The 27410-nt window shown below is 36.8% G+C and overlaps 1 protein-coding gene across 2 annotated transcripts in view; it reads left to right on the plus strand.

Annotated features, from left to right (window-relative positions):
* Positions 1 to 6294: 6294 nt before the first annotated feature.
* Positions 6295 to 27410, plus strand: part of C4H1orf141 (chromosome 4 C1orf141 homolog) — a 58626-nt gene continuing 37510 nt past the window's right edge. Inside the window, exon 1 of one of the 2 annotated variants that reach the window (XM_051999471.1) lies at positions 6295 to 6494. The gene's annotated coding sequence lies outside the window, so the exon portion shown is untranslated. The remainder of the gene's footprint in view (positions 6495 to 27410) is intronic. The other variant, XM_051999470.1, reaches the window with a different exon arrangement.

Consider the following 27410-nt stretch of genomic DNA (forward strand, 5'->3'; position numbering starts at 1 on the left):
GTGTACAATGATCTCCTGCTTCTGCTGAAATTATTTACCAGATTGTGGCTGGGCATGCTATAGCTTTTGGGAGCCACAGGTGAGAGTTGGATGAATCAGGTGGCCCCCAAAGATGGATGAACAGCCCTATAAAACAGGAGCTCACACCAGAGGGTTCGGTCTTCCCTGAAGGCTCCAAGAAAGCTCAGGGTAGCTAGGTGGCTCTATGGCAGATAGAGCACTGGGCCTGGGTTCAGGAAGATAGGAGTCCAGATCCAGACTCAGATACTTTTACTAGCTATGGGAACCTAGGGAAGTCATTTCACCCTGTCTGCCTCAGTTTCCTCATCCATAAAATGAGCTGGAGAAGGAAATGGCAACACCCCCTCTTAGTATTTTTTCTGGGAAAACCCAAATGGGGTCATGATGAATTGTACGTGATTCAACAACAAAAAATGAGTTTATAAAATACATACACACACACTCACACATACATTCACTCTCTCTCTCTCTCTCTCTCTCACACACACACACACACACACACACACACACACACACACACACACACACACGATGGGGCTGATGTAGACACCAGATGATGGAAGGCACCAAAAGCTGGGCTTCGGTCATGAGAAGAATTTGCAATGGCCATTCTCTCTGGCAAAAGTTAGATTTATTTAGGGAGAGAGGTTACAGACAAAATGAAGGGACACAACAGACACCAGGAATGGCAAATATAAATGGAATTGAGAGAGCATAGCAAAGAGGTTTAATGGTTAATGATGAAAAGGGCAAGTTCCCTAAAGGAACTTGGCACTCACCAAGAGAAAGGTAACTCTTCACGAGGCTGGGACAGGCCTTTAGCTGGCAGGCTACATTCTAAAAGGGACTCAGCAGCCTAAAAAAGGGAGTTAGCTGTAAGGAGGTGAACTGAGGCTGAGAAGCACAGGGGAATTAGGAGAGACACCATGTGGCATGGAGGAGGGGGTAAGGAGAAAGACATCGAGGGCCGACTGACTCAAAGGAAGCAGCTGCCATCTGGTGGGCCATAAGTAAATTTATAGGGAGAATTTAGCTTCAGAGACATGACTGGGACTTCTTATTTGTAGTTTTTTCCCCTCTGAGGCAATTGGGTTAAGTGACTTGCCTAGGATCACACAGCTAGGAAATGGTGTCTGAGGCTGAATTTGAACTCAGGTCATCTTGAATGCAGCACTGGTGCTCTGTCCACTGCACCATTTAACCAGCCCTGAAATGTCCAATAGGGCATGGCCAGGTGAGGCTGCCCAAGACCCCCACAGAGGGTGGGCATCAGGGGTTTGACATAACTTGGATTTCTGACTAAACGACCTCCCCAGAGGGTGGAACTGCAGAGCTAGACTGATCTCTACCAGTGCCTCCTCTCTGCCTCTTTCAGTAATTTTTGTCACTTTTTCAGTTTCTCTGCTAACTGTACCCAACATTGAAGACCTCATCCTATATATATATGTGTGTGTGTGTGTGTGCGTGTGTGTGTATGCATGTATACACACACATACAGTCACAATCTGTTTTCAGAAGTCTTTCTTGCTTGTAGAAAAATTTTCAAGATGCTCTACTCACCTTCAGTATAATAAGGCCTTGGAGAAAGACTTTGTAAATTCAATACTTATGAAAGCAAGTCAAGAAGGACTAAAGAAAAGGATGAGGGAAATAGTGGTGACTCCATGTTAAAATTGACACACAATTTTTGGGCCAGAGTTAAAATGAGCAAATAACAGAGGCTATAGGTACACAAGCTCTTGGTGTTTTTCTTTGTTTCTACTTGCATCTGTGTTTTTGTTTCAGTTGCTTTTGCTCTTAGCCATTTATTTAAATATCTCTATACTTGTCAGTGCAAGTAAAAACAAAATTAGTCTTGGCAAAAGAGAACAGACATGTTCACCTAAGATGTTTACTAGTCTCAAAGATTTCCTGAACATAGTCCAAAAAAATGTTCTATTTAATGTCAAAGTCTCCAAATATTACTATTCTCAGATGTCATTATACATTGGCATTTCATCAAGACTTGGAGCATACAAAAAATCAAGGAAATCCAGAGACATTCAAATGAAGCTCACATAAGTATTAAAAGCAAAGTGGATTAAAAAAAATATTTCCTAATGTAATATCTTATTTTAAAAATATATATATATAATTTGTTTTATTGATATGTTGTCGCTACATTACATTTAATGCTTACTCCTCCCATTTCATGAAAAATCTTTTCTAACAATTGTGTGGAATAGAGAGATAAGGTGAAGAACTTACAGGAATGTATGAATTCTTTTTCTGTATTTTATTTTCATTATTTCTGTTTTCCCTATGACCTGTATAATATGTGTAGACCCATATTTACTTGAGCCTTGGCCAGCTAGAAACATTTGCTTAACCTAAACTGATATTTATCAGTATTTGACATTTATTGATATTTAGTCTATTAGCTTGACCACTATCTGCTTGATTAAGCCTGAAGGCCTGATTTTCTGTTTCCTAGAAATCAGATTTTGGAGAAACAGAAACCTTCCATTCCAATCTCTCCAGATAGCAATAACCAATTAGATGCCTCCCTCTCCCCTTCTCAATGCTCTCTTTCTTATGTTGTAATCTCTTGTATAAAAGCTGTGTATCTTTACTACTTCTTTAGCCTCCTACCATGAGCTTTCTCTTTCTTATCTTGTGATGGGACGGCTCATACTCCGGAGGTTTTAATACACCACTTTTCTGCTTTCTACTGAGTGATCTCTGAGTCGTCATTTTGGGTAAGGGTCTTCCTCATCCCTCACACAAAGTATAATTAATAACACAGTTACCTCATTTGAAAAGACATGCAACATTCTTCATCTGTGGCACTTACCCTCTATTAATTTTTTAATTTTCTTTCTCCTATTTCCCACTCCAATGGAAAAGAAAAAGCAAATTTCTTGTGACAAATTTGGATAAGTTAAGAAAAAAAATAAATTTCTTTAATGGTTGTATACAAAAATGTCCATGTTTCATTCCACACCCTAAATCTATCTCATCTCTGGATGGGATGTTTCATCATTGGTCCTTTGGAATCATGAGAGTTCATTGTAATCATCAAAGATCTTATAGCTTTTTAAGTTATATGTTCTTATATTGTCATTATTTAATTTGGCCTAGATCTGTTCATTTTGTTCTTCAGTTTTTAAAAATCCCCTCCAGATTTTCATTTTCATTTTCATTTATTATAATATTTCTGTTCCAGTTTAAATTGTTTTCTTGGTTCTACTCACTCCATTCTGCATTAGTTTGTATAAGTCATCTGTTTACTCATTTCTTACATTGCAATAGTTTTCTAGCTCATTCATATACCACAACTTATTTAACCATTTCTCAATTGTGGGGCATAATGGTTTCCAGGGGTTTTTGCTATCACAAAAAGTTGCTATAAATAATTTTGTACATAAAGGATTGTTCCTTTTTTCTTTGATCTCTTTTGAATATAGGCATAACAATGGTATAATTGGGTCAAAAGGCACACACTGCTTAGTAACTTTTGTGTATAATTCCAAATTGTTTTCTGAAATGGTTGTAACCATCCACAGGTCCACCAACAGTACATCAATGTGCTTTTCCTCCCAACTCTGTTAACATTTATCACTTTCCTTTTTTATCATCTTTGCCAATTTTAGAGCTTTACTTTAATAAAATAATTTAATAAAATAAAAATAATTATTTTAATTTACATTTCTCCCATTAGTAGTGATGAGGAAGGCATTTTTTCTTAATAGTCTGTTATCATTAACTAATTTTAAGTCAAGGCAATATAATAGCTCTTAAGGTCCATCCATGTGGTTCCTTCCTCTTTAACATTAGGACGTTTATTTTAGTTTAAAAATTATTAATTCAATTACAATTGCTCTGAGCCTCCAGTAGGAAAATCTCTAACATTTTGACAGAAACTGGGCTCTGTGACTAACTTTACATTACACACACACACAAACATATATGTATATTGTTAATCTTTGGTTCCTTTGAGATTGAGACAAAATTCAATTTAGTGAAAACCATTTGGATAATGAAATAGTAGATTATTGTGTAACATCTGTGGATACATAGGCTTCAGAAGAGGAAGTGGAGTAAAGAGCCAGCTTTTTTCATAGGACTTCCCTCAGACTAGATCTTCTGCTCCAAAATACCCATAGAGCTGATGGTCCTGCCATTATCTCTCTTCTCTGCCACAGTCACACTTTTGCTTTAAAGAGTATTAGTATCTATTTTGAGGTCCCCCTAGCCTGAGGACAGACTGTGAGCTAGACACTGAGTTCATTCAGAAGGGGAATATCCTAATGGTTGATAGGCAACAGCTGCCAAAAATTAAACTAATATTGAGTGAATCTTTAAAAAGAAGAAATTACTGAGTGATGGAAGCAGAGAGAGAGGCTAGAAAGATAATGAGCATTCCAATTCCTCTACTCCAGCTGTTGATTGGGGAGTATGACTGAAAGTACACACAGTCCTGGAAAATGTAGCCAAAGAGACTGTTTCATCAGGAGGGAGTCAGGTCTCCATGAGAACTAGTAGGTAAAATAGTGGCAAAAATTATATAGAGTTAAATCGAGTTAATTAGAGAGTATGCATTCTGGAGAGCACAATGGAGGAAATGAAGAACTTTAGACATGGGACAGGCTGTGTGGTTGAGGGGGATGTGAAGAAGTGAGTAGTGAGGGATGGAGAATGGGATTTGTTTGAAGACAGTTTGGAATTTGAGATCAATGGGGTGAGTAGTATATGACTGAGAAGAAGTTAATAATTTGAATGAATTCAGGAAGCTTATTAGCATCCCGAGGCATTCAGTCTCAAGATGAGTTGTGAAACAATTCAGAGGAGGGTACCAGTGTGAGGTAGGTAACAACTGGAATATTTTTTTTCTCTTAGCCCTGAAGGGAGATCAGGCCAGGAGACAGGTGAAAGAAGTGGGAAGGAATGGCTTTTTTGTGGTCAGGAGGGGACCTCTGCAAGTAATGAAAAGGAGTCAGGGATGTCTATATATGTTGAAATCCTGACAGCTGAGGTTAGGGTGGAAAAGCTGTGAGCAGACATTGAAATCATTGAGAAATGATTACAATTAATTACCTACAATTAAGTAGGTAAATTTAACTTTTGCATTAGATGGTAAATCTGGATCCTGGGAACCTCAAAAGAACAGAGATGTATCACATGGGAATCATTTGAAGGGCCTGGGAATCTTTAGGCTAGAAACAAGAAGATTTAGAAGACCCATAATCCTTATTTTCAAGTATTTGGAGAACCTTTATAGAAGAAAGATTAGTTTGATTCTGCTTCTCCTGGGAGACCAGGACCAGGAATAAAGAGGCTACGTTGACGAGACAAATTGAAACTTGAAACCTAGAAAAGCTTCCTAACTAAAGTCCCCATTGGGAAGGAGGAGAATGGCAGTATCGGTCTGTCCTGGAGCTCTCTCACCAGCAGACAGGTCAGTATATTGTAGGCAGGAGTATAATCCCCAAGGTATCTTTGGAAGGATCGGAACACTTGGGGGGTGGGGGGGAAGGGGGGAGGTCCAGCACAGAGCCTGTCACCTAGAAGCTGCTTAACTACTGCTTCAGTATTGATTGTACAGAGTTCTAGAAGGGTCATATGGGTCCAAGGGAAAAAGGCTCCATTCCAAACTCTCTAATTAGTCTGTTTCCTTAAGACTTTAGGGCTTTGGACTGTTTCTAAGACTAGGCTCCGGCAGTTGTGTGTGTCTTGGGATCCTTTGGAGGCTTCAGAACCAAACCTGAGTGAAGGAGTTGTTTGGGAGAGGGGTGAGGTGGTGGGGGAAACCAGTAGGGCTCGCCCCTTGGAATCATGGCTGTAAATAATTGAAGAAAATGCTAAATTTCACCTCCAGATTAGTGCAAAGAAAACTATCATCTATTTTCCATCCAAATTCACTCCTAAATTCTAACCGTGGAAGAGGTCCATGGGTCCCCAGGAAAGAATCCCTGGTTTAAAAGTATGGATGGGGGGAGGGAGACCCCTTTCCAGAGCTGAAGGGGGGGGCGGAGGAGGCGGCTGGCTGCGACAGATGTAAGCACTCCCTGACCTTCCACCATAACCTAGAGTGGGGAGCGACGCCGGCACGTTTCTATGGGACTGGCAGCCGGCTCTCCCATTGTTAGTTGAGTATTCCAACTCCTCTGTCCCAGCCATCGAATGGGGGGTACGACAGCGCCCCTGCCTTTGTTGTTCCAGGGTGTGTGTGTTGAGGGGGGTAGAGGGATGAGGGGGGAGTGAAGAGGAGAGGGTGGGGGGCGGGATGGGGGAGGGAATTAGGGACTCGAGGTCAGTGGGGAAGAACGTAGGCTACTTACCATGTCCACTTCCCCTGAGCCCCAGGTGGTGCGGTCCCAGAGCTGGGACATTGCAGGACCGGGTCGGAGGATGAGAGCGAACACACTTGGAGGGAATCCAGCTTGTGTGCTGCAGCTGCTTGTCGTGGCTGCTGTTCGCAGCTTCACCAGCAGGTAACCGGCGGAAGGGGAGTCCTGGGGAGTGCCTGCGCCAGGTCGTTTAAAGGTAGTCGGGACTCGGCGTTGTGCAGGGTGCTTTATGGTACTTTCTGAACAGAGATTTCTTGCAGCTCTAGTTACAGGTCTGCCCAGGATCATCTCAGAAAGAAGAAGAATGAGTATGGGAGGGCTGACATTCGCTTGCCATCCTAGAAAGGTCTCATTCATTTATTTCCTTTCCATTTCTTCTCTCCCCTTTTTCCTTTTCTCTCCTCCTCTTCCTTTCCCTCTCTCACCTATCTCTTCTTCTTCCTAACTTCCCTTACTTTTACCTCAACCTTTATTCTCCCCCTCTTCCCTTTCTCTCTTCTTTCCTCCACCTCTTCTTCCTCCCTTTTCTCCTCTCTCCCCCCTTTCCCCTCCTTTTTAAATCTTTCTCCTCTTCCTTCCTTCCTCCTCTCACCCTTCTTTCCCCTCCTTTTTTTGTCCTTCTCTTTTCTTCCTCTATCCTCCTCATCTTTCTCTTATTTCTTGATCCTACTCGATAGGACCAGAAGCTATGGGTGCGAGATGCCAGGAGGCAAATTTAGACAAGCTATCAGGGAACTCGGAGCCTTTGGAGCTGTCCAAAAATAGAATGGCTGCTCGGGGAACATGGAGAACGACGGGTCACTGGAGGTCTTAAGCAAAAGTGCGAAGGCTGCTTCAGTTGTTTATTGTCTTGGGGATTCTATTTCCAGCACCTGGCCTTGGAGATCCCTTAGACCTCGTGGGATTCTGCAATGATCCCCTCCCTTTCCCCATCCTATGCTTTCAGCCTTTCAGCGCGCAATGGGCTTTAGCGATGTTCTCCCTCTCCCTCTTAGCTCTTGCCCCTTTCTTTCTGCGGGACAGAAGAGACTGGGTGAGACTGGATTCAGGGGCGAAGGGGAGAAGCGCGAGACTCCGGCTCAAGTGGGAAGATAGGTTTCTGGGGAGAGAGGGAGCAGAGGATGCCATTCCCTTGAAAGAAGAAGAGGAAAAATGCGGGGGAGGAAGTACCCAGTACCCAGAACTTCTATTTGCTTGCAACGATCTAACTCCATTGAGATGTATTTTATTATGAATTAAAACAAAACAGTCACCAGAGTGGAAAGAACATTAGATTCGGAGTCACAGAACCTGAGTTCAAATCCAGCTAGGGAGAATGCAAACTGAGGCTAGAGGGGTGGAGGGGGAGGGCACTTCCAGGTCGTAGTGGGGGAGGGAGGAGGGAGAAAGAGGCAGGATGAGATTGAAGACTAGCTTTTTCTTCCAATTTATCTCACAGATGGAATTTGTGAAGAGAAGCAATGAACTAAGAGTGTAAAAATAGGTTGGAGCCAGATGTCCAGATAATTGTATTTTATGCTATTAATCAACCAATCAATAAGCATTGTCCCAGTTGCTTACTACTAAATGCCAGGCATTGCCTTAAGCCTGAGGATAAAAAGCGCCAGAGGGAGATGGTACCTGGTGCCAGCAGCAATGGCAGGCCATTGGGTGTGTCCAGCCATGAGTTGGGAAGGAACCTCAGTGACTATCCAACGCAACCTGTCTTTGAAAAGGAATATCCTTTACACCCTTCCCAACAAGTGATCACTCGGTCTTTGCTAGTAAGTGTCTGAGGTCAGATTGCAGGTCAGACCTGTACTATAAAAGAAGGGGTTGAACATGTTTTGACTCAGGATGATTAGGAGAAAGTATGGTAGTGTCATTGAGTGAAAATGGGTAAATTGGGAGGACCGGAAGATATGTGGGGAAGGGTAAATTTAGCTCAGAAAGTTTTTGATTTGAAATATTGGCAGGGCCTTTAGGTGTAGTTGGAAATGGAGTATCCTGGGAGCTTCAAGGTTGGAGATTTACATTTGAGAGGAAAAAAAATAGAACTGAGGGTAGAGAACTGAGGAACACTCATCCTTAGAGAGAAAGAAGTAAAATAAATAGAAATGAATCCCTGCAGACCACAAATTGATTTAGAAAATCACAAATTAACATTGTGTTTTATCATTTTTTTAATGTATTTTGTTTCCCAGTTACATTTTCATCTACTTGGGGCTGAACTGGGGAGTCTGAATTTTCAAGTCATGAGTTAGCTACCTGGTATAGTGGGTAAAGAATGGACTTTGGAGGGAGGAAGATAAGAGATCCAATTCTTCAGCCTCTCACATACTGGCTATCTTACTTGAACTCTCAATGATCTAGATCAGATCAGGGCTGCATAAACTTTTTGTATTCACAACTCTTTTCACCCAAGAAATTTTTACACATCGTTGGGTATATAGGTTAAAAATTAAGTATACAAATTAAACGTTGATAATAAATCATAATTTCAGGATTCCTACATTCAGTTAAGAAACCACATTTGGGATTGTGACCCATATTTTTCTTTCTTTCTTTTTTAAAATTTTAATAGCCTTTTATTTGCAGATTATATGTACGGGTAACTTTACAGCATTGACAATTGCCAAATCTCTTGTTCCAATTTTTCCCCTCCTTACCCCCATCCCCTCCCCCAGATAGCAGGATGACCAGTAGATGTTAAATATATTAGAGTATAAATTAGATACACAATAAGTATAAATGACCAAACAGTTATTTTGCTGTACAAAAAGATTTGGATTCTGAAATATTGTACAATTAGCCTGTGAAGGAAATCCAAAATGCAGGCGGGCAAAAATAGAGGGATTGGGAATTCAATGTAATGATTCTTAGTCATCTCCCAGAGTTCTTTCTCTGGGTGTAGCTGGTTCAGTTCATTACTGCTCCATTGGAATTGACTTGGTTCATCTCATTGCTGGAGATGGCCAGGTCCATCAGAATTGATCATCATATAAATATTGTTGTTGAAGTATATAATGATCTCCTGGCCCTGCTCGTTTCACTCAGCATCAGTTCGTGTAAGTCTGTCCAGGCCTTTCTGAAATCCTCCTGTTAGTCATTTCTTACCGAACAATAATATTCCATAATATTCATATACCACAATTTATTCAGCCATTCTCCAATTGATGGGCATTCACTCGGTTTCCAGTTTCTGGCCACTACAAAGAGGGCTGCCACAAACATTCTTGCACATAAAGTATAAGTTCAATACAGGGTTCCTTTCCCTTCTTTAAGTTCTCTTTGGGATATAAGCCCAGTAGTAACACTGCTGGATCAAAGGTTATGCAGTTTGATCACTTTTTGAGCATAGTTTCAAATTGCTCTCCAGAATGGTTGGATGTATTCACAATTCCACCAACAATGTATTAGTGTGTGACCCACATTTAAAAAGCTTTGATCTAGGCATTACTCTAAGCTGATAAGTTAAAGCATGTACTAGCTTGTAATTAGAAGGAGGAGTTTCCTCATTGAGCTTTTCCTGTGCCAGTGAGTCCCTATCTTCCATTCTATCACATTTCACAATGATTCCCCCTAAACAGTCTCCCAGGTTTGAAATCAACATGTCATCTCTTACCTTCATGATTTTGCACAAGCTGTCTCCCATGCCTAAAATGCATTTCTCTCCTCCCAGCTTTCTCTTAAAATTCCTAGTTTCTCAGTTGATTGATGACTTCCACTTAAAATTACTTTGAATATACTTTGACCTGAAGTATTCATATAATTGAGACAAATTTTATTTTTAATCTGAATTTTGCCGTAGTTTAATTTCTTGGGGTAATGTCAAAGACATTCATTCTCTGTCAGCTTCTCATGCTCAGAGCCCACTCTATGAATGATGACTTCATAGAAGTAGACCCATAGAAGTGGGTATTAAAAAAAAAAACCTCACAGGTGGTACAATTTTCCAATGAAGCCACAGAATGGGCACTGGAATAGTTGCATTTGCTTTGATCATTTTGGTATTGATTTAACCTTTACTACCTCGAGGACTGTAAAATTGAAGATCTGAAATTACAATTATTCAATATCATGGTACTCTCCTGGATGGCAGAGATGAAATGTGAGTTTTTGTGAGTATAGGGAGGCAGTATATAGTACAGTGAGTAGGGAGCTGACCTTGGTATAAGGAAGATTTGAGTTAAGGTCTCACCTGTGATACATATTGTCTATATGATACTGGATAGTCATTTCATACTTTGAGGACTTCAGGCAACTCTTGGGATTCTTACATTTCAGTGAAGAGTTATCAGATCTACATTGGTAGAGTTAGTTTCTTCATGGGGGAGCTCCCTTTATGTATGAAATCATTGGTTCAGACCATAACTCATATTTAGGATAGATGATTTTCTTTTTGAACAGTTAGAGAATTCTTTTTTTGTGTGTGTTCTATTTCTGTTATCTTTAAGAAGTAAGGGGTTCTGGTGATTGAGAATACAATTCTAGTTTCCTTTGAATATTATTCTTAATGAAATTATAGCTGTTTAGTTATTGTCCAGTCATTCAGTTGTGTCTTATTCTTTGTGATCCTATAATCCATAGCACACCAGGCCCTTCCATCTTTCACTCAAAGTGTGTCCAAATTCATGTTCATCCCCATGATGCTGTCTATTCATCTCAACTCATCATCAGAGATGGTTTTTGTTAGTCACATTTAATTAGAAAAGAATGAGAAAGTTGATGATGACTAGAAATTCTTTTAGGTACTTTCAATAGCTATAAAGACTGATGGTATTAATTTTTAATTTTATTTTTTAATTTTAATTTTAAAAAGTCACATAAGACTTAGAAGTGCTCAAAATATGAATGCAGGTGTGCAAAATACTGGCCCATACTTTTGAACAGACATCCTTGAAAGATACTTGGTAGAATAAAGGTATCAGGCCCAAATTCCTTTGGTTTCTCACACATCCTCCAACATCAGCTAAATTCTTGAGGAAGAAGAACTAGATTTTTAGATTCAACATTTCAAGCCAAGTGAACCCTGAACCAAGTTAAGAGATAAAGAACCATGACTTAAACAGTTACAGGACAAAATCAATTACTTGTAAACAGGATAATATCAATCAATTTTAATCTTCTCAATTCCCTTCATTTGATCATGGGAAACAAACATGTTTCTTAATGATCACTTATCGACAGTCTAATCCATAAAATATTTAACATAATCATTATCAACATTAAGATACATAAACAGAAATTTTTCAGATGGAAATTTTGAACAGGTTTTAACACAGTAGTTAATGCAATTTGAAAAAGAGTTACAAGACTGATGAACCATAGCAAAATAATAGGAAAACTATCTAAAACAGTGAACTGAATTCAGAAGGGAGATTAACATGTCTCTAAGATAACTGAGATAGCTCAGCCAACAAGCTTGTGAAAGAGAAAACCTAAGGAATACCCCTAACCTTATTATCAATTCATTATAAAATTATTTTATTCATTATAAAAATACAGCTTAACTTGCCCTGGTTAGAGAGATTTGATATAAGAGGAAGTAGCAGGAATGTGATTATAACAGCATCAATGCTGGTCCTCCAGCCCAAAGTTTAAGGGCACAGAATAACTTAGCACATATAAGACAGTATAAAGCATCCTCGGTTCTACTGAATTTCAGTGAGAATAGTATAAGCAGCCAAGTGTATGGCAGAATACTATAGCTAGGCTCAGAGTTAACTAGGTGGAAAGATTTCTTACATGGGACACTGAATTAAGAGGGTCCTATCTGAGCCTTCCAAAGATCACCCTCTCAATTTATTCCCAGGGTCAGATATCTATTGGCCATCTCAGATGTCACTCCTCTTGATCTGTGGGCATTTCTTTTAAAGCAGTGAAACATTGACTCAAGAGCACATCAAACCTGAAAATGAAATTCAAAAAGGAAATTCAGATTCCAAAAGGTTTTATCTCAGACAGCGAAGTCTTGGTAATCCCAGTAAGGGAGTCATTTCCCACACTCTCAAGTTGTTTCAATAAATTAATTAGCAAATAAAAGTTTATCAAACCTTCCAAAAAAAATCACACAAAAGATTTTACTTAACATCCCCTCTTCTAGCATTTCTCCTTTTTAAACATAGCTTAAAACTCATCCTGAAACAAAAAGTCAATTGGTATATTTAATAAAGTCATCCACATTTCGTAAATTTGCATAGAAAGTGAATACTGCTTACTAACCCCTTTAAAGCAAAAACATTTCTAAGACTGGAGTTTATTAAGACAAAGGTGGTTACATATAAAACTTCAGTACTGATAATTCCAAGTATAACTTACAATTATCACAACCACAAATTATTTTTATACTCTGAACATACTTTAAAAAAAAAAACCTGCCCTCATCAAGAATTGTTTATAATGGGGAAGAATGATCCCATTCCCCAGTCTTTCACAGGATTGAAAATACATCACCTTGTTGAAGCTGGCAAGTTTGCAAATAAGGAGATTTTCAATCAAGGTCTTGTTTCCATTCTCCTTTTCTTTTCCATAAGATGAACAATTTTTCTTCTCTTTTAAAATATATTAAGTGCTTAATAGGTTTTCAACATGACAATAGTCTCCGACAAACTAATAATTCCACAGTATTTAAATTAAAAGGAGTTATAATCTCCAATAATATAAAATTACTATTCCCTTAACAGCATTTTTAATGTAAAATGGTTTCTCAGAATCCACAATATGAGAACATTTAGAAACATGATACATGAATTTAAAACATGAAACAAAACTCCATACTAATCAAATGATATTAATCAGTGAAATACATTTCCAAATTACCTTCACACAAGGAAAGCATTCATATTACAATGTACTTTAATTCCACAATCTTCAAAGTCTAGAAAGGTATTAGCACAAAACACAATTCATCAAAAACCCAATTAGCAAAAAGTAATACATTACATAAATCAAATGAAATTACATTAGACAAAAAGATTACTAGTTTAAATTCAGGGTTAGATTAGCTCAAAATATGCTAGACTAAATAGGCTAAACCACTATTGTTTAAAAAATCTAATTTCATAAATTCTTAGGAGTTTGCATTTTAAATCCTAAAGAAATGTTTGCTATTTAAAAATCACAGTAAAAACAGCATCATTTATTACATTTCCAAATGAATAGTTTCATGTTATTTTATTTTTTTATTAAAGCTTTTTATTTTCAAAACATATGCATGGATAGTTCTTCAACATTAACCCTTGAAAAACTTTGTATTCCAATTCCTTCCTTTTCCCCACCCCTTCCCCTAGATGGCACATAATTCAATATATCTTAAACATGGTAGAAATATCACATCATTTAAAAACAATTTAATCTATAACCCAAAAGAATCCAGAGATTGCCATTTTAACAGTAAGTCTATTAAAATAAATGACCAAATTTATGTTAGACACTTTCTTTATTAATGTTACAAATTGGTAAACTGAGATGAATTATTTGATATATCAAATGAACAAATTTCTAGATGCATGTATTTTCCCAATGTTTCTTAAATGACAAATAGTAGAATAAATTCTGATATCGTAAGTGTCTTATCAAGACAGGCACATTTCACTTAAAAGGATATCAGAATAAATCCAATTATACCTGAATTTTCCAAATGATATTGCGCAGAATCTTAATTTACAATTTCAATTGTTTAGCATTATCTTTCAAAGGGGCCATTCATTCCTAGAATTTGATATTTGAGATCTACTATTTCTAGTAAATTCACCATCAAAGATTTTAAAACTGGCTGTCTGATAATAGGTTTTAATCTACCTCAATCATCACATTTAAGAGAATATTGTAAATTTGTTCAAATCTGAGTCTTACAATTTCAAAAAAAAAAAATCGCTTATCAATATACTCCCAAACCTCTATTTACTTTCAAATCAAGATGCAATTGTTTATTATTATGGTTCCCTATAAAGTAAAAGTGTAAAGTTTGACACTAACTTTCTACTTAAACAAAGTCAAAATTTCCCTCAAAACCTTTCTTTCAGAATACTGAATCCTTTTTTTTCCCTTGGTATACATCTTCCTCTGGTCTGAACACCCACATCTTTATTTATTACTTCCAAATTTTCCCTTTGTTCTTATTCCAATAGTTTCACTCTTTCATTAATCTTGACTTCACTGAGTTTCTCCTATAAGAGTTAAGCATACATAGTTGTTAAACAAAACTGATGCCTTATCAAAGACTTATTTTCAAAGTGCAATCTTAACTATTAATATGCTTGTAACAGTATTGAATTGTCGGCAATTCTGTTATTCACCAACAGGTGGAAGCACCAAAATTCTTTAAAGATGCTTTTGCATAATATGTTTGACATCACACACACACACACACACACACACACACAAACCCCAACAACAACAACAACAATCCTTGGTCTATTCCAATATGGAAATATGTTTAAATGGATTATACGTATTTAACCTATACCAGATTGTTTGTTGTTTCGAGGAGGGAGAAGGTAAGAGAGGGAAAGAAAAAGATTTGGAACATCAAGTCTTACAAAAATGAATTGAAAACTATCTTTGCATGTATTTGGAAAAATAAAATACTTTATGAAGGAAGAAAAAACTTGGCTTATTAAAATAACAGTAAAATTCTAGTATAATATTCACAAGAAATGCAATTTATTTTATTTTTTACTTCACTGTTTTTCTTTCCCAGTTTTTCTCTAATCATAAAAATGACCTTCCTTTTTTCACTCTAAAAAATAAGTCTGTCACTGGGGGAAGGTTGTAATTATTTCTCTTAAAACAAATCCTAAAAGACATGAAATACAAAACTCACTATAATATTTCAACATTTATTAAATCTTTTAAAACAAAATCTGGAGATGCACAGTATTGATCTTATATTTCAGTTATACATTTAGATTCTAATTAGTTTAAAACACCATAAAACATAGGCTCTCTCTTATTTAGATTTCTCTAGTCTTGTCCCTAGACTGTGGTTTAAATCTGAGAGAGGGAGAGGGAAGAAGAAGAGACAGATAGACATAAAGACAAAAAGATAAGTCAGGGAGACACAGACATAGAGACAGAGACAATAAATGGGTCCATGGCTTGCTTCCATTAGTGCCAAAGATCCTGAGCAGGAGGACAGTTCCCCTTATATACATTTGGGGAATATAGAATAAAGAACAGAGCAAGGTAGATGACATCTTGGAATTAAGGGCAACACGAATGGTTGGCAGTTTAGTAATAGAAGCCTGCAGTGACCAACCCCCTCTCCCCTCACTTTTCTCTTATGAGACAAAGAAGTGCTCTATGTCTGAGAACAAGTGCTCAAGATAGTGGCTCAGACTTTTGGACAGCCAACCAGACTTCCTTGATGGATAGTTGGTGCAATAAAGATACCAGGCCCAGACTCCATCCATTTCTCACACCTTTTCCATGGTGAGTTAAATTCCTTAAGGCAGGAGAACTGGATTTTTAGAACTTAACCTATCATAGTACATTAATTAAGTTCAGAAACAAAGAACTGTGACTTAAGCAATTAAAGGACAAAATCAATTACTCCTAAATAGGATCAATCAGAAAATAATACAGGATCAATGTTAATCTTTCCAGTTAAATTCTCTCAATGGCAGAGTTATAATATAGTGGTAGTACTAATAACTTACAATTATGTATCATTTTGAGATTTGCAAATTGGTAGTAGCCTTATTATCCCCATTTTACAAATAAGGAAACTGAGTTTCTGAGAGGTGAGTGATTTGTCCAAAATCATACAAACAAGTGTCAGAGGCAGGATGCAAAGCCTGGTCTCTTCTGAGTCCAAATCCAGTGTTCTCCCTAATCCATCCAAAAGGTATTTGTAAAGCAACAACTATATGTCTGATCATTCATATACTATGTTATTTTAGTACTCTCCTACCACTCCTAGAAAACACCCTTCCTAAAATATAATTAAAAGAAAGATATATTTTTATTATACCCCTAATTTCAATAACTTTTCTATTTTTGGATTTTTAACTACTTTTGGGTGATATTTTCCACTTACATGATTGTACTTATGCTGAACCTGGAGTCAGGAATTCTCATTTTTCCAAGTTCAAATCTGGCCTCAGACATCACAAGTTCAATACCCCATGTTAATGGGGTAAAATGAGCTGGAGTAGGAAATGACAAACCATTCCGGTATCTTTACCAAGAAAACCCAAATAGAGTCACTAAGAGTCAATCATAATTGAGCAACATTAGTTTCGAATTCTGTTAATTTTTCTCAGAATCAATACATAAAAATCTTCCTACTCTTCTCTTTCCTTCCGTCATATTATTCCTTTTGGAATTTTAAAAGTGAGCTTGCATCACAGCTGCAATTAATTGTCACAGAATGTTCATCTATCTTGCTCAATCAATCAAAAATAAACAAGATAGGAATAAATCCTTTCCTGAAAGACTCATAGGAGCTTTGAGCCTTTAGATGAATGTATCTGATGCCATCCAGAAAACATCTTGTGCTTGTTTACAGAGAATCCATCATGCTTTGTGGGACTTTGAATAAAACAGCAAGCCACTCTGGAACTTTTGACCACTTGAGCAAATTTAACTTGGGGAGGGAGGGTTGAGTTTCTTTCCTACCTACCTACACACACACACACACACAGACATACATCTGACACACTGACAAGGTGATAATTTTGTGAGCTTCAAAAGTTCCAAATACCTGGCATTTATTTCCATAGGTGTTTGTTGCAGCAACACAGAATCAGTAGCTGAGTTTGTTGAATATCAATGGCAGATGGCAGAGTCTCCATCGGGAGCTGAGATAATAAAGTAGATACACTGAGGAAAGACAAATTCAAGATTCTACAAAGCCTTGAAGAAGGCAACACCTAAGGAGAACTTGATGAGCATTTCACAAAGATTTGAAAGGACTTACACTTTACTATTTGACCACATGTGTCCTCTAAGTTTTAATCTGGTCTTCTTAAGGACCTTGGGACTCCAGAGGGGTATTTGTTCTCTACTTTGGAGAGATTTTTCTGTAACAACTCTGCTTGCTCTAACTAATTAGTAAACATGCTTTCAAAATATTAATGAGGTCAGGCTGATAATCAGTGGGAGCACACTAGTGGGGGATCAGGAAAGACTGCTAAAACACTAGTGAGTCTCAGGGTTTTCCATAGAACCATGAGAAGCATTCTGCTCTATAGGATCTAGATTAAGAGTTAGAGGGAACCTTAGAGAGATAGAGTTAATGTTATCATTTTATAGACTAGAAAATGGGACACACACACACATAGAAAAGAGAGAGAGAGAGAGAGAGAGAGAGAGAGAACATTGAGTACTCTAGATAAGGGTTTTTAATTTGTGTGTGTGTGTGTGTGTGTGTGTGCGCGCGCGCGCGCTCATGTGCGTGCATGAGTGTGTGCCCTAGATGTCTTTTAACAGTGATATCTGTGGACTCCTCAGAATAATACCTTTAAATGCATAAAATATAATATATTTTGTTGTTTAGTTATTTTTCAGTTGTGTTCAACTCTTCTGTAACCCCATTTGGGGTTTTCTTGGTAAAGATAGTGGAGTAGTTTTGCCATTTCCTTCTCCAGCACATTTTACAGTTGAGAAAACTGAGGCAAACAAGGTTAAATGATTTGCCCATATATGGAGTGTTTACAATATACATATGCAGGTGTATGTATGGATGTGTATACAACACATACACATGTATGTGTATATGTACACATGTGTGTAATATATAAGATTTTTTAAAATTATGCTAAATGCCGTCACCAAATCATTTTTAAAACAAGTTAATGTATCCTCCATGAAGAACCCTTATTTTAGATAGATTTTGAAGTAAACATTAATATATTATTCCTAATAAGAAATTTCAATAAATAAATTTTTGTTAAAAACCTGGGTTACCAGAATTGGAATCAGAATACTGAGTTTAGATCTTATTTCAGAAATTTACTAGCTAAGTGATGATAGGCCACATCCTTTTACTTTTTTGAGTCTCAGTTTTCTCAAGTATAAAATAGGGATAATAATACTCTCACTATCTAGCCCAGAAGGGAGGGTTAAATTAAACCATTTTGCCAATCTTAAAGAATTATGTAATTGTATAACTATTGCTAATGTTATTTTTATTATTTTTTTCAGGATATATATAAGAATGGGAAAGGAAATGCAGGTGTTGGATTTGTCCTTGAACTATTTATTACTTTTCTCTTTTTAAAATTACATTTCTGTTCAATAAACAAAGTTTTCTCTCTCTACCATTGATAGTTTGCCCTTCCACATTAAAAAAACAAAAAACAAAAAAAAATCTTGTAAGAAATATACATTAGGCAAACAAAACTTATTCCCACACTGGCCATGTCTACAAAATAATATTTCTTGGTCTGCATCTTGATCTTTATCAAATCTCTGACAAGAGACAGGCAGCATGTTTTATCACTGGTCATATGGAGTTCTGGTTAACCATTGTGGTGATAAGAGTGCTTAAATCTTTCAAAGTTCTTTACCTTTATAATGTTGTAGGTCGTATATAAGTTGTTCTCTTGGTTCTCCTCATTTCATTGTGAATCCATTCCCATAAATATTCTTATTTCTCTGAAACCATTCCCTTCATAATTTATTATGGTACAATAGTATTCATAATTCTTCAGAACTATTCTCTTCACAATTTCTTGTGATATGATAGTATTCTACATCCATATACCATAATTTGCTCTTCCATTCTTCAATTGATGAATGTCCCTTAGTTTCTAGTTTTTTGCCACCATAAAAAGAGCTGCTATAAATATTTTTGTATCTACCTTTTCCTCTTTCCTTGGGGAAAGACTTCTTTTTAGTATAGATCCAGTAATGGTACCACTTAAAGAATACACACAGTTTAGTAATTTGGGGGGTCACAGTTCTAAATTTCTTCCAGAAAGTAGTTCACAGCTCCACCAACAGCGCATTAATGGATCTGTTTTCCCATAGCTTTTTCCGCACTTTTCATTTTCATTTTCTTTTTTTTTTTTTTGGTCAACTTCACCAATCCAGTAGGTGTGAAGTTTAATTTTAATTTGAATCTCCCTAATTATTGGTGATTTTGAACTTCTTCCCACATAATTATTGATAGCTTGGATTTTTTCCTCTAAAAACTGCCTGCTCATATATCGTTTTTGACCATTTATCAGTTAGGGAATGAATCTTGTTCAGATAAACTTGAATCAGTTTCTTAAAAGAAGCTATTAGTTTCCCCCCCTTTCCCAACCACCTGGTTCTTTTCTAATTTTAGCTGCCTTGGTTTTCTTTGTATAAAACTTTTTAATTTTATCAAATCCAGGTTATTTATTTTACTTCTGTCATCCTCTTTCCCTTTTGTTTGATTGTGAACTTTTCCATAATTTCTTTATGATGTCACCCTTTATGTCTAAGTCAGGTATACAGTTGCAAATCATCTTGCTAAATGGGATGAAATGTATGTGTATTCCTACTTTCTGCCCAACTGCCTTCTGTTTTCATGAAGTTTTTGTCGGATAGTAAGTTCTTGTCTCAGTAGCTGGAATCTTTGAGTTTATCAGACAAGATGCTACTATGCTCACTTGTTTCTCTACAATTTTTACCTAATTATCCTATTTCATAATCAGTACCAAATGACTGATAATTACTGCTTTGTAAAATGGTTTGAGATCTGGGACTGCTAAATTCCCTTCCTTTCCACTTTTCCCCCCTCATTTCCTTTATGACTCTTGACCTTTTCTTCCTTCAGATAAATTTCATTATTATTTTTTTTCTGCCTCTATAGACTAACCTTTTGGCAGTTTAGTTATTATACTACTAAATAAGTGAATTAATTTAAGCAATATTGTCATTTAAATTATATTGGTTCATCCTCCCAAAGTAACTGATATTTTTCTAATTATTAAGGTTTGTCTTTATCTGTGTAAAGAATATTATATATTTGTATCCACATACTTCCTTTATGTGTGTTGGCTATATAAATTCCCTTCTGTAAAGGAATTTAAAAATATTTAAATTTATTTTTAAATTAGCTTTTTAAATGGGCATTCTCTTTCTACATATTCTTTCTGGATTTTATTAATAATATGTAGAAAGGCTAATAATTTAGAAAGATTTCTTTTCATACTGGAGAATTAGGAAGCTCAAATTGATTCTTCTTTGTTATGATTTTATTCTGTATCATTGCCACCATTTTTATAACTATCCAGATCATATTTCATTTGTCTCAGGGTTAAGTTTGAAAATTCAGCTTTCTTGTAAATCACTCATTGTCTCTGAAGTTCATTTTTATCACTCTTCTACTATTGTCTGATGGAAACTGTTATCCTTGAAAGATGCAGATGGATATCAAGGGACCTGGTCTGGTCCACAATATCTAAATAGTCCTTGCAGCTTAATTCAACCAATGGATATTTCTTAGCCATAGGATAAAAAGAGGGATTATTACTAATCCCTAATTCCCATTTTTTAGCCAATCATGTTGTTCCTCATGCTTAGTATGCTCCAAGTTTGTAAACATTTATACTGTTTTTTTCCCCATCTATGATGCTACCTTTTATTCTGGATGTTCTTCCTTTTGTCTATAAACAGCTGTCTCCCAATTTCTGTTTTTCACTTTTCTGAAGGGATTGAGACCCCATTTATTGGAAATTTACCACTTTGTCCAAAAATTTATAGTGCTCGGAACTTTATTTTGATCACAACAGCTAGAATCTTATTAACAGCTAGAAGTTATTGTTCCAATTTATTTTTAGTTCTCCAGGATTCTCTAAGTACATCATAATATTATCTGTAAACATGGTAATTTTGTTTCCTCTTTTCCGGTGCTTCTTATTACCTTAATTTATTTTTCTTTTGCTTCACCTTAGCAGTCTATCAAGTAATAGCTGTTATAATGGACATTCTTGTTTTTCCCTGATCTTATTGAAAAGGTCTCTATTTTATCCCAAATGCATATAACGCTGTCTCTTGCTTTTAGAAAGATACTATTTATCATATTGAGAAAATATCCATTTATTCCCATGCTATCTAGTCTTATCTTAAAAGGAATCGATATTGTATCTCATCTTGAGTCTAGATAATTTAATTTGTTGCCAAAATAGAGACATAAGAAGAAACAGTTTGAAAAATTCTGATGGATGGAGAATTTAGAAAGAAAGAAAACAAGTTTTCAAGGACAACAAGGAATATACAATGTCACAGAACTTCACTTGCAGCTTGCCCTGGTTTTCTCACAAGATAACTTTTGCTAGATAGATTTTGGGCATTGTTTGGCTGGGCAGAATTTGAGCTAGTGACCCCCAAATGAGTCTAGTTTGCTAATCCTAAATAATTTAATCCTCATATTCAATTCAACATTTATTGTCTGCCAAATGAGAAACCCTGGGCTGGATTCTGGGAATTTGGAGACAAAACCAAATCCCTGCTCTCCTGACACTTGCAAGTTGTTGAGGAGACAGAATATGTTTGCAATCAAGTTAATAATAAATTATATATAAAATAATGCAACATAATTTCAAGAAGGAGAGATTATATAATAACTATGGAGATCAGGAAACGTCTTGTTTTGAGAGTGATTCCTGAGTTGTCTTAAAGGAAGTTAGATTCTCTGAAACAGAGATGAGTTGGGAGCTCTCTCCAAAGGCAAGAGGTGATTTGTGTGGGATGAAGGATTTATGAGATGCAATGTGATGTGTGGAGAACAGGTTAACAAGTCAGCTTAACAAGAATCAGTCTTAAACCAAAGGCACATAATAGGAAATCATATTGGGAAGGCAGGGAAGGGACAGATTAGGTATGGTTTTAATTGCCTAATAAAGAATATTTATTTTATTCTTGAAACCATAGAGACCCATCCAAGAGAGGTGACATGATCAGATTTAGTTTTAAGAATATCAGTTTGCTGTAGAGAAGACAGATTAAAGAGAGAATAGACTGGAAACGGGAAAAACATTTAGGTAACTATTGTAGAAGTTTAATAGAGAGATGATAGGGTCATGGTAGTAGAGTCTGAGCGACTGAGAAAAAAGAAATTTAAAAAATACAGTGTATGCGTATAGAAATCAAATCTCTAGATTTTTAGGAGAAGGCTTAAAACTCATAAGAAATAAGTCTAATTCTAAATATTTATGAAATGCCTACTATGTGCAAAGTGAAGGCATCTAGGTGATAGAGTGGCTAGAGCGTCAGACCCAGACTCAGCAAGACTCATCTTCCTGAGTTCAAATCTTCCTCAGACACTTAAAAACTGTGGGCATGTCATTAGACCTCTTTGCCTCAGTTTCCTCATGTATAAAATGAGCTTGAGGAAGATGTGGCAAACCACTCCAGTGCCTTTGCCAAGAAAATCCCAAATGGGGTCACAAAAAGTCAGACTGAAAATGACTGAACAATAACAACAAAATACACAAATATATTTTTAAAAATGCATACAACTCCTGGCAAGGATATCTTCCATTTTATTTTGAGCTTATAGAATTTGCAGTAGGTCATTGACTCATTTTAGAAAAGTAGAAAAATTCAGTGATACCTTCTCTCTGTCTCTCTGTCTCTCTTTCTCTCTGTCTCTCTCTGTCTCTCTCTCTCTCTCTCTCTCTCTGCTCTCTGTTTTTGTCTCTATCTTTGTTTCTGTCTCTCTGTAACTCTCTCTGTCCCTCTCTCTCTGAAACTCTGTCTGTCTATTCCTCTCTCTGTAACTATCTCTCTCTCTCTCTCTCTCTCTCTCTCTCTCTCTCTCTCTCTCTCTTTTAGAAGGAGGAAATTTTGTGTTAGTTAGGGCACCATCTCCTGACAAATTATGATATAGCCATACCCTTTTATTGGACATTGTAAAACCCCAGTGACAAGAATTTCAAAACATGTGGGATCCCAGGATCTTTCGAATTGGAAAGGTTAATAAGCACTGGGAACTGGCTAAAACTGAAGGCAGGAAAGGATGGCAAAGACCCCATGGATCAGATAATATAACGTTAAGCATGACTATGGAATCCCTCTTATTTGGCACATGTTTTTAATTCCTTTTATTATAAGGACTCATCATAGACAAAAGTCTCCGACTGCTAGGAAAGTGGGGAGAACCCTGTGGAAATTCTAAGTCTAAATGCTTTTTTTGTATTCTTCTATCCATGGATACTAGTATTTTTTCTCCTGATAAAGATCATAACCTCTATAAACTTAATTATCTCGCATGACATTTTCCCATATTTTTCCATAAATACTCCTAAAACCTCTAAGACCTCAAACGCTTCCCTTTTTTCCTTCTATTATACTTTTAAAAAATCTTTGTTCTCCTAGATTCTTTTTCATTCCTTCCCTTTCTTCTCCTCTCCTTTCTTTTTCTTTTTCTTTCCTTTCCTAAAATTTATCTGTGACTTATTCCCTTAGAGGGTTACTGGGACCCTGAGGAGTGTTTCAGAGGCAGGTCTTGAACTCAAGTCTACCTATTTCCAAGATGGCCTCCCCTATTTACTACACTCTGGGACCTCTCTTTTACTATTTCAGGGATGATGGTATAATGTTTAGACTGTGTCTGGTCGTTCATTCTCACTGCATTTTCAGGCCACCTGTGATGTCTCTCCCACTCAGTTGTTAGTCTCCTGGAATGTGATTGATCCCAGCCTAATGAATGAACTCTCCCTGAGTGTGATGAAGTGCTCTCTCACCATCTCTCCTCTCCTTTGGAGTGTCAGCTTTCTGTTTGCCACTTTTGTTTGGTCCTTCCTGGCTTGAAGAGAAAAGAGGTCTTTGCCATCTCATTGTCATTCATCCTTGTCACCCTTGTGGACCTGGCCCTTTCTTGATCTACTTCTTGCCTCAAGCATAGCTGAAATTGAATTTTTGTTGGCCACAGCCTTAGCTCATTCATAATATTTGTACAGCATCCCATTACTTTTTTTTTTCATTTTCTATTAATCTGTCCTTCCATCTATCTTCCCAATATTGGATTGTGTGTGTCTGTGTTTAATCAGAAATGGTTGACGATTTCCCACATGGCACTGGATTTTTACGCAATTCCTCCTTTTCTTAGAATTGTTTGTGTTTATGTGTTCAAAATATCATTTTTCAGAACTCATGCCTTTGGGGCCAATTTTCTCTGTAAAATTTTAAGTCACTTAGGCAGTTAATAAGCATTAAGTGCTTATATGTATTAGGCACTGTGCATATGTAACAGATAAAAAGAAAAGGCAAAAGCTAGTACCTGCTCTCAAGGACCTTGCAGTCTAATTGGGGATACAACATGCAAACAATTAAATAAAAACAAACTCTTGTCAGAATAAATTAATCTCAAATGGAAGGTATTGACATCAAGGGAGAGCCAAAAAAGGTTTCTTGTCAAAAGGGAAGTTTTAGTGGATACTTGAGGGAGGGAACAATTTTCAGTATGGAGGTCAGCCAGTGAAAATGCATGGGGTCTACAAAAGGAGAACACCCTTCTTGCAGAAGCACATAAGTATTCAAGGGCTATAGATTCTGCAGCTAGGAATAAGATGTAAGAAGACTAGGAAAATGGTGGTGGAGAGAGTAGATTATAAAAGCCTTTGAATGACAAACAGCATTTGGTATTTGCTCCCTGAAACAACAGAAGTCCCTGGAGTTTATTGCCTAAAGTGATATGGGCTTTCGGAAAACCACTTTAATGGCTGAATGAAGGATGGAGTGAGTGGGGAGAGACTGAGGCAGACAGACCTATCAATCAGCAGTTGTTCCAGTAGTCTAGACATGAGGTGATGAGGGATTCTACGCCAGGGTTGGGGCAATGCCAGAAGAGAGAAGGGGACTTATTTAAGAGATGTTTTAGGGATAAAATCAACAGATTTTGACACCATATTGATATAGGATAGTGTGTGTGTGGTGAGAAATAATGAGGAATGCAGGATGATGCCTATGTTTTCAATCTAAGCCACTGAGAAATAGTCTTGCTTTCTATAATAATAGGAAGCTATTATCTCTGAACTCTATAATTTGCTCTCCCATCATCCATAGTGCTTTTTAAAAAAATTCCTCCCTTTCCCTTTCTCTATCAAGAACTTTTGGAATGATCATTTCTTCTCAAAGTTCCCATCATTTCTCTTTCAGTACTTCTTTGTGGGTTGGAATAAGGTCCAGAATAGTAGTTTTCCTTTATTTTTTTTCATCTCTTTTTTTTGGAGAAATTGTCGTTAAGGCAAGCCAAAAACACACAGTTTTTATGCTTTTGACAGAGACAGGGAGCTCTAACAGATGCCCAAATAATCGAAGTCCCCCATAACTGCTCTATCATACCTGCATATGATGAGTTATGATCTGTTTCCTGAACTATTTTTTGTTTCTTCCTTCTGTCCAGGTGGTCTGTAGAATCTCCATGCTGGACAACATGCTTCTATACTATGTTAATCCCCACCTGGTTACTTTATCCGATGTTTACTCAATTATATTTCTTGGCGTACATCTTCACAATATGCAATACTCCCTGATTCCTCCTTTTATTTATATAGTGTGGTGATTTTTTTCTTTTAAATATAATAGTTCTCTCTGCAAGAGAAGGTTTCTCGAGGAGATTTTCTGGAGGCAGCCTTAGTATCAGTTCAGATCAATAATCACCCCAAATGCAGCCAGCTGATAAAAATACAAATGCTTATTTCTCCTTCCAAATCTTGTCTCTTTCCTTGGGCCCAGAAAGTTCGATTCTTAGAGGCCTATCTCTCTGCTTGGTTCCAAGAGCTCCCTCCGAATGTCTCCAAATCCAAAGGTTTGTCCTTCAGCCTCTGCCTCTGCCTTCTTCAGCCTCCAGCCAGCACAAAGATGAATCTGTCTCTCTTGCCTTCCGAAGTAATTCTCTCCTGGCTCTAGCTCAACTCCGACTCGTGGCTTCTTCTGACTTGATGCTCTCCTCTCCATGTAATTTGGCTGAATTCTGTCTGAGAGCCTCAGTCTGTTTCTTATATATGAGAGAGAGGAATTGTGGGATGTGGGAGAGAGGGATTATGGGTTTCTTCCCAGAGTGCTCTCTGGCCCTAACAGCTTTAAGGGAGGTGTGAATTCACAAAGTTACACAGTTAACTTTGTGACTCTCCCATACTTGTGAACTCCAATGAGTAAAGGTGTAAACACAAGCATTGTTTTAATTAGTTCTACTTAGTACCTTGTTTCAGGTTCTGGCCCAAAACATTTTGTAAGATCAGATCAATAATCTATCAACTCTAATGAATTAGCAGTTTGTAAAGATTCCAACAATATAGTATATTCTTCTCAATCTCATTCCCCTCATTAGACTTGCCCTACCAAGTTTCAATGACATTGAATTTTCATCCTTTCATTAAGAGCTCTAATTCTAATTTTAAAAAATACCTGTTCTTTATTTATTTATACTAGCGTCCATAGGTTTATTGTTGTCTGTCTTCTTGAATTTTGTCTCTTAAAAATTATTGAATGTTTTCCCTAATGCTTGCCTTCCTATGTTTGTGTGCTAGTCCCTGGAATATTAAGTTTTCTTTGATATATTGACATTTTTCTCTTTTTTCCTCCAGTTTCAACTTGAAAGTTCTCTTGGTAAGATTTTCAATGCCCTAAACATTTTAATTGGCCCTTGTTAGGTTCATATTATCCCTAATCAAGAACTGATCATTCCTGTGTTTTTTTTTTTCTCATGGTCAATAAATGAATCAAGAAGCATTTATTAAGCATTTTTTAAATGGCAAACACCATGGCAAGCTTTAGGAATACAAAGACAAAAATAATAGTACTTGTCCTTAAAGAAACTGCATTATAATGGAAAAGCAATATGCATGTTTAAGGTGCTTTTTCTTTATGTGAACGTACAAAAGCAGAAAAAGAATGTTTACATAAAGAAAACTGGTAAAAATCAATTTGGAAAGAAACACAAATTATTAGATAAACCATTGAGAGACAGGACTTTTCACAGGATCTGTGAAACAAATGCCCTTCAGCTGCATATTCTGAGAGGACAGAGCAACCAGTGACTAAGAAATGATGGCTGCCCTGTATTGTGAGCCATAGCTCATTTATGTGTAAGTACTTTTAGATATTACGTGTTTATTTCTAAGAAATTGGAAAAAATGACTGTTTTAGAAATGTAGG

This window comes from Antechinus flavipes, chromosome 4 (assembly GCF_016432865.1).
Source record: "Antechinus flavipes isolate AdamAnt ecotype Samford, QLD, Australia chromosome 4, AdamAnt_v2, whole genome shotgun sequence".
NCBI classification, from domain to species: Eukaryota; Metazoa; Chordata; class Mammalia; order Dasyuromorphia; family Dasyuridae; genus Antechinus; species Antechinus flavipes.